The sequence below is a fragment of the Pinus tabuliformis genome, chromosome 7 (assembly GCF_031772625.1).
Source record: "Pinus tabuliformis cultivar Carrire ecotype Pingquan chromosome 7, CPIR1, whole genome shotgun sequence".
Lineage (NCBI taxonomy): Eukaryota > Viridiplantae > Streptophyta > Pinopsida > Pinales > Pinaceae > Pinus > Pinus tabuliformis.
Window position 1 is genome coordinate 179,776,184 of NC_142293.1, and position 8,625 is coordinate 179,784,808.

An 8,625-nucleotide genomic window follows, 5' to 3' on the forward strand; every position below is an offset into this window, starting at 1 on the left:
TTCGTCTGCTCACCTTTTGTGCACCCAAATCTCCACCGTTGATCAATCATGTTCGATCCAACGGGTATCGTGCAATCTCACGCACATACTTGCACAATCGTTATCGGACTATAGGCATGCGAGAAAAGTGGTTTTTGCTTTCCACTGTGCACTACGTGTCAACCCCTCAAGCTAATTTCGTAGAATTTAGAAATACCATTACCATCTTGAGGGTGCGCAAGAAACCGCTTCCCACCTACGAATACTGCTCTTCTATTTTGCACATGATCTTAATCTTCGTTGTTCATCTTCATCCCTTATTCTGCATGACTTAATCCTAGTCATCTATCTCCCTCACTGTCATTCATTGATCTGACTGATCCAACGACTCCTGTGCACTGTTATGTTCTTCTGTCTCTTACTGTGTAACAGCCCATTCGGCGTTCTGCTTGTGTCTTTGTCTTTTCCTTATAATCGTCACTTATTTTGATCTCGATCTCCTTCTGAACTTTGTTTTGCTTAACTCTTGAGCTTTGATCAGACTTCAACACTGTCTGATCACCGCAATACTCCTCTGAGTATTGTCCTCTCTCTCGAATTCTTTCTGAATTCCCTGCACACTTATGTTATGCAGAATTACTCTAATCCACACACAGGTTCTAATTCAATTTATTCAATACACACCACATAAACTCAAAATTGAGTTATATGTATTAATAAACAAATATTTACATAGGAATTTCTTCCTCACCCTGATCTTCTATATCAATGGCCTTTCTTCTCCTGCCCGTAGGCCTAAATGATTGACTCTCAGACTCCTGACTGACTAACTACTCTACTACTCTCTATGCCTTTTAGGCTTACATTTATACAAAAGATTCTGTTGAACTAATTCTGGTTCAGATCCTTAATCTCTTGAACTAAATCCTAAATATCTTCTAAGTGCACTTTTAACTCCAGTTAATCCCTAAGAATCTTCTCTAGTTTCTCGAATCATGAAACCACTTTCTAGTCTAATACTTACAATTGATTTTTAACTCTCTCAATCCCTACTAATCACTCATGTTCTCCTTCCTTCGAGAGCATTTACAAATATCCACACAATATCTAATGAATTCCTATTCTAATCACTCAAAAATTTAATGATTACAACATAGGAATCCAACTTCCTTGAAAACACAAGACCCCTAAGATAACTAAAACATAATGAAATTGTTGGGCTGAGTGCTTCTGTATCACCCTACAATCTTCTTTATTACATCTATAGAAGCCACAAATTAAACTACATCCATAGTTATTGGAATGAACTATTTTTTTATCTCCAAGAGATAGCTATTGATCCAAGATTATTTATGTATCCTAAACTAGACACTCAATTTTCCTTACCCACTCAATGTTTGAATCTATATGTCCAAGTAGTTTGAAGTCATCCCCTTCATATTTGAACTCAAAGTATTGAGTTCACTTCTAAACACTCCATTCTCCTTACCCATCAATGTTTGAATCTATATGTCCAATTAGTTTGAGGTCATCGGCCTTGGTATTTGAGCTCAATACTTTTAGTTCATTTCAAATACTTTAAAACTCTCTTCCAACATGCCAATGTCTTTCAAAAATATTTTGCACTAACTTAGAAGAATCCGAACCAAAAATGAATTATCTAGTCTATTAATGGTAAGGTAAATAAGATTCTCCTTAATTGCATTTTCAAATTTATTAACAGCATTTTCAAATTCATTACTTTTCATGTATAATTCAATTATTTTTTCTCCATGGTATAGACAGATAATTATAATAGACTATGCCAAATTTGTTTATTAATTCTCCAATGTATTTATTTTGGGAGATAGGTAAATTAAGATACCCTGTGTAATTTCTTTGGAATTGTAAACCTCTATTTGAAATTTGTAAAAATCAAATCTAAAATATATTTATTTTCAACCATGTTTCTTTAAAATTAATGGAGCGTAAATACCAAGGCACTACAGGTAATCAAAAGTTACATGCCAATGAAATTATGATGCAAAGCTATATTACCATGGAAAATTTGAACGTGTGTAACCAACGAAGTTAACATATCAAAAAACCAGAAATAGCAAAAATCGCTACTACAAAACATTCATAATTCCGAGGAATACTAAGGTCGAACACGCCACCCATGGCTGGCATTATTATAAATAGTAATCGGTGACTACATGTTATCAATTATCACGATCGCGAACACGTTCAGGAGGCATTTTCTTATTTCTCTGTGCGTCATTGCAGTAATTGTAGATGGTGTAGTCCTTTCTCACCCATTTCAATTGCCCCCATTGCCGCCATTCCAGGTCTTTGAAATCTTCTTGATTCCACCACCGCCACGCCTGAGTGGCGCAGGCCGATTGCGGAGAAGAAACCTCGCAGGCATCCACATGAAATTCCCTAAAGGAGGCAATGAAGGGCGCCTTGGTCCAGTCGGTTTTCTCCAACCCCCTCGGGTGGCCCACTTATCCCCATTCCACAGGCTCGAATGGACCTTCATCGGCTGGTTCAATGGGTACCCCAAGCCCAGGTCCTGGCAGTTCTTGAACACGCGGATAGGTATCCCGTCTACAAAAAATCTGCGCAGGAAAAACAGACCACGCCTAACCATATTCAGCTAAGAGCCAGGTTCTTTTTAAAATTGCATCATACATTTTGCCCTGTTTATGGTTTAACAAGAAATAATGAGGATGTCAATTTGGTACTTGTTCCAGAGCACAGAGTAGGAATGGTAATCCTTGGTTGGGTCGAACCAGAGGTATATGCGATGCTCTCTGAAACCCTTCCCGCCTCTAAATACATTGGTCTGAAGAATGTAGGGTTTCCCGAACTTGTTGCCCAAGAATTCGAAGTCTATTTCATCATGCTCAGCGGTCTGAGAAAAAAGCTGCCCACACCAAAACAAATATAGATACATAAGCAGGCAGTAGCAGACTCAGCCAAACACAAAAGCCCAGATATTATTATCAAGTACTCACATAAAAGGCGGTGACGGCGCCAGCGGAATCACCCTGAACCAGCTTTATCTGCATGCTGAAGTGCCCAAATAAATATGCTCCTTTAGATTCGAACCTAGCACCTGTTAATCTCATATTTCATGTAACTTTGTTATTCCAGAGACTGATAAAGATAAATGACGCAGAAAGAAATACAATGGGTAATAACTTACCATGTTGTTTGTTGAGAAGAAGATTAGTCTGTCGCCCACCATCAAATTGTTTGATGTGGTCCACACCCCAGCTAGCTATGAAATTGATGTCAAAGGGCAGAGTCACTGGCTTTTTAGGGGTGGCAGCCATGGCTCCACGAGCCAGTAGGAGAATGAAAAAGAGACCAAAAAACTGGATGGCTTCCATCAGTTCAAACAATATTGATGATACGCAAAAATGAAGCTATGTTCAGACGATACTGATGGCACCCAAAAATAAAGCTATGTGCAGAGCATGGACGGGTAGAGTGCACACCCCAACACACAATGGGGAATGCAGGGTGAAGAATGAGCTTTTATAGCAGCAAGAGGGAGAATTCGAGGTGGGTGAGAAGTGTGGTTTCAAATTTTTAAGTTATTTTTTTTAATTGCATTTACATGGCTGAATTTAGTTTTGTGTCATCCATATTAAAAAAAAAGGTAAAAACCACATCTTTTCGAACCAACCAATGTGCTTCATTGAAAAACTAGATCATAGTTGCTTTCACATCCATAATATCAATCATGACCATAAATCCTTTTTTTTTTTATTAAAAAAAATCACATTCATAATATGGCCAATGAACCCTTCTTCTCTGCATTTATTCATTTATTAAAAAAATAAAATTTACGTTCATAACATAGGCATAGTCAAATAATACTTCATTTCATTAATGGAAAATACTGAAATATGCTTACAACCGGAAATGGAAATAAACCAACTAGGGCGATGGTAGCTTATCTCTGAGAAAAGATGTGATGGCTACATGCCTCTGAACTATCTTACAATGAGGCTCGAAGGCCTATTTATTGTTGAGAAACAGTGGAAAAACCCTTAACATTCCAAAACCTAACCCTAAAAGATGAAACGCCAAACTATGGGCCCCGTTTGGGGTAAGTTGGTACATCAACTTCCCGGGGTCGTAACTTTGGCATACGATCTCCGCTTGACGCATACAATAGCTCGTTAGAAAGATCTATCCGAGCACTATCATTGTTGGAACGGGCAACATTGGACCCATGTTGCCCCCGGATTCCCAAAAAAAACGTCGTTTCGGGCCTCAAAACGGCTCCGGAAGTTCAGGACCCGAAAAACTGCTAAAAATAGTAAGTTGTGCTACAATTAAGGAAACTGAAAATGCTGAGAAGAACAATGGTGGGGGTCCAGGTGGACTTGGCAGGTGGCCACCAATATCCACCTGGATCATTCCTCCCCCCTTAGGAAGCAATGGTCCCCATTGCGTTGAGCTCCTCCATGAGATGAGGAAACTTTTGCTGAACTTGTTCCCTGGTGAGCCACTTGCCCTGCTGAAGGAGTTGGCCTGCTTTGACAACTCGATACAGTTGGATATTCTGTTGGCGAGTGTTCTTGATCTGTGTGTCCATGATCCGATCAGTTGCAGCTTGTTTCATGCAATCTGGATTTAATTCTGTGGGTTTGAGCTGTTCTGCAATGTCGGATGTGTCTAGCAATGGTGGAAAGTATGGCCGAAGGCGGTCCACATTGAACACTGGGTGCAGGCCAAGGAATGGGGGAATGCTGAGCTCAAATGCATTGTCTCCCATAGCCTTAGTAATGGTGTAAGGACCATATCGGAGTGGTCTCAATTTCCGATAGGCTCCAGTAAGGCGTTCCTTTTGCAAATGCAACCAGACTTTGTCGCCCACCTGAAACTTGTGTGGCACCCGATGTTGATCATGTCGCTGCTTGTACTTGGCATTTGATTTCTCAAGAATGTCATGGACCTGCTGGCGAATGTGTTGGATGCGCTCAATGAAGCTGGTGGCCTTATCTGTTTCGGACTGGACATGAGCTGAATTTATGTGAGTAGCTGCAAGTGGCATGGCCACATCAATGGGGCATAGTGGCTGGAATCCCAAACCCACCTGAAAAGGGCTATGGCCAGTGGAGCTGTGAAGAGCTCGGTTGTAGCTGTGCTGAACATAGGGGAGGCTCTCGTCCCATGTGCGTGGATGCTTTGAGTTATACATGCGCAGAATGTGCACAATCATCCTATTGACAACCTCTGTCTGGCCATCAGTTTGAGGATGGAAGGTTGTGGACTTCGTGAGTTTGGTGTCCAGCATTGACCAGAGACTGGACCAAAATGTGCTGAGAAACCGACTGTCCCGATCTGAGATGATAGACTGTGGGATCCCAAAGTGCACCCACACTCGTTCAAAGAAGAGTTTAGCAGTGGCTTCTGCTGTGATATTCTTCTTGCAGGCCACCATAATGGCCATCTTCGAGAACCTGTCGACGACCACAAAAACACAGTCATTTCCATGCTTAGTGGAAGGAAGGCCTGACATGTAATCCATGGAGATGGATTCCCAAGGTCGACTTGGGGTAGGCAACGGGGTATAGAGGTCGTGCTTCTTAATGGTCGGTTCGGCAATGGCACAGGCAGTACATGATCTGATGTACTTTCCAACATCCTGTCGAAGATTCGGCCAATAGAAATAATTTTGCAGAACTGCCACTGTTTTCTCGACCCCGAAATGCCCAGCAGCCCGACTGTAGTGGGCTTCCCAAATCATCTTGGCATGCTCGCTTGAAGGAACACAAAGGTGACCGAGGTGGCATAATAGGGCATCCTGAAGGTGAAAATCTGGAACATGCCGACCCTCCAAGAGTGTCTGGTATGTGTGGCCGAATTCTAGGTCGCTTTTGTAGAGAAGTGGCCAATCAGAAGTCTCGTGCCCACAAGAGTTGAGCACGGTGGTTAACGCCATGATCGGTGGTCGACTGAGGCAATCTGCAACATTATTGGTGCTGCCCTTCTTATACTTGATATTCAAGTGGAACTGTTGCAGGTATGTAGACCACTTCTGATGGCGATCATTCTGCAATTTCCCTTGGGTCTGTATGAACTGCAGGGGTCGGTGGTCTGTGTGGATGACCGTTTCCTTCCCCAAAATGTAATGCTTCCATTGTCGGCAGGCTTGTACAATGGAATACATCTCTTTATCATAAGTGGGGTACTTCCGGACTGTGTCTGAAAGTGTTTCACTGTGATATGCCACTGGATGTCCATGTTGAGTAAGGACTGCCCCAATAGCATAGTCAGAGGCATCTGTCTCGACCTCAAATAGTTGTTGTAAATCTGGTAACGCGAACACTGGTGCCGTGCAGAGGCGATCCTTCAACTCCATGAATGCCTTCTGTTGAGATTCAGACCAAAAGAATTTTGCTTTCACCCCTCCCTTGGTGACTTGACTCAAGGGCCAAGAAATATGAGAAAACCCCAACACAAACCTGCGGTAGAAGTTGGCAAGACCTAGAAAGCTGCGGAGCTCTGTTAGAGTGGTTGGAGAGGGCCAATCCCGAATGACTTGGATCTTGGCTGGATCGACATGCACCCCCTGTTCATCAATGATGTACCCCAGATACTGAACCTGGGTCATGCCAAAAGTTCATTTCTCCAAATTGGCACATAGCTTGTGTTGCCGCAGTGTTTGGAGAACCTGTCGGATGTGGTGGAGGTGCTCTTCCCAACTCTGGCTGAAGATCAGAATGTCATCCAAGTATACTACTACAAAGGAGTTGGTGAATGGCCGCAAGATGTCATCCATTAGCCTCATGAAGGTTGCAGGAGCATTCGTCAATCCGAAAGGCATAACCAACCATTCGAAGAGGCCCTCCTTGGATTTGAAGGCAGTCTTCCACACATCAGAGGGTTCGATTGGTACCTGGTGATATCTTGACTTCAGATCGATCTTGCTGAAATATTTCGCCCCTTTAGTTGGTCGAGGAGGTCATCAATCCGCGGGATCGGGTACCTATTACGGACAGTGATCTTGTTCAGCGCCCGATAGTCAATACAGAGTCTCCAAGTCCCATCCTTCTTCTGTACCAACACGATCGGGCTCCCACAGGGCGATGAACTTGGACGGATGTGACCTTTCTGCAGCAGCTCCTGAATCTGCCTCTTGATTTCATCATTCTCCAGAACGGAGCGCCGATAGATTGGTCCATTGGGTAGCGGCGCACCTGGGGTCAGATCGATGGAGTGCTTGACTTGACAGTGCAGAGGAACCCCTGCCGGGGAGGTGAAGATGTCCTCGTACTCCTCCACAACCTTGTCCATCTGTAGTTGTCGTGCAAAGGGACCCCGTCTGGAGGCCGCGGCCACTGTCTTCTTCTTTCCTTGAGGGCGTATCATCAGTTAAACAAATTTCCTGGTTTTGGAAATGATCTTACTGCATTGTTTTGCAGTAATCAAAGAGATGGCGGTAGGTGGTGCTACCTCTGGTATCCTGTACAACTTATTTCCCAATGTAATAATAACAGCACGGGGCCTTGATTCATACACAGCATGTCGCTTCCACAAGTATGGTTGCCCTAGTAATACATCACAAACTTCAAGGGGAGCAATGTCACACAGTACCCCATCCGTGAAGGGCTTGATGTTGTATGGAAGGCGACACTGCTAGCTCACGCGAAGATCTCGTCCTTGGTGAAGCCACCCAATGGTGTATGGTTGTGGATGTGCTGTGGTCGGTAAGCCCAACCGCTTCACGACCTCTGCCGAAATGAGGTTCTTTTGACTCCCGCTATCAACAATGAACTGTATCGGGGAGCCCTTTACCCACATCTGGGAGTGGAAGAGACGCTCCTCCTCCTCTAGATCTTCGGGTTCATTTTTCTGGATCTTTGCGGTAGCAACAGTGGCGCTGGGATCCACATCAATGATCTGCTTCGCTTTTTCATTCCCCTTATCGGGTTCTGACTCAGAGTCGGAACATGCATCTGATTCTGAAACCTTTAGCTCAGCCACCAGTGACTGCTTGGCCCGACACTCACTTGTGTTGTGAGTGGAGCTCTTATGGAACTCGCACCATTTTCCAGTGTCCTTTCTCGGCTTCGCGGCGTTGTTCTTTGCTTGCAGCTTCGGCTGGTTGTCTTGGGCTGTCCCGCCTTGGCTTTGTCCTTTGTTCTGTGGTTTAGGGGCACCTTTCCCCTGCTTTGGATTCGCAGGTCCAAAGTCTCGCTTCTTTTGTTTAAACTTCTAATCGACCTTGACGGCATATCGGTATGCTGCGTCGAGCGAGGAGATGTTTAGGAATTGTATTTCTTCCTGGATGTACTTGTGCAGGCAGTCACGGTATTTGAGTATCAAATGTTGCTCTGAATCCTTGATACCCAACTTTGTGCGAAGGGTATGGAAAAGATTGGTGAACTCCGGCACGTCTTGGTCCCTTCCCTACCGCAGCGTGGTCCACTTTATGTATTCATCCTCATAGCTTCCAACAGGGTAGTACTGCTCCTTGATGGCATCACGGAACGAATCCCACGTGGGTGCGACTGAAAATAGTGAGCTAGTACTTTCATCCTTCTGCTCGTAGTAGGTTTCCCACCAATCCTTGACGTGGGGGCTACTTTGAGAAGAGCAAAAACAATCTTTTCCCGACTCGAAAATTCATGAACAGAAAAA

The 8,625-nt window shown here is 43.8% G+C and overlaps 1 pseudogene; it reads right to left on the reverse strand.

Annotated features, from left to right (window-relative positions):
• Positions 1–2,180: 2,180 nt before the first annotated feature.
• LOC149246438 (putative xyloglucan endotransglucosylase/hydrolase) lies at positions 2,181–3,356 on the reverse strand (annotated as a pseudogene).
• Between the last annotated feature and the right edge of the window lie 5,269 nt (positions 3,357–8,625).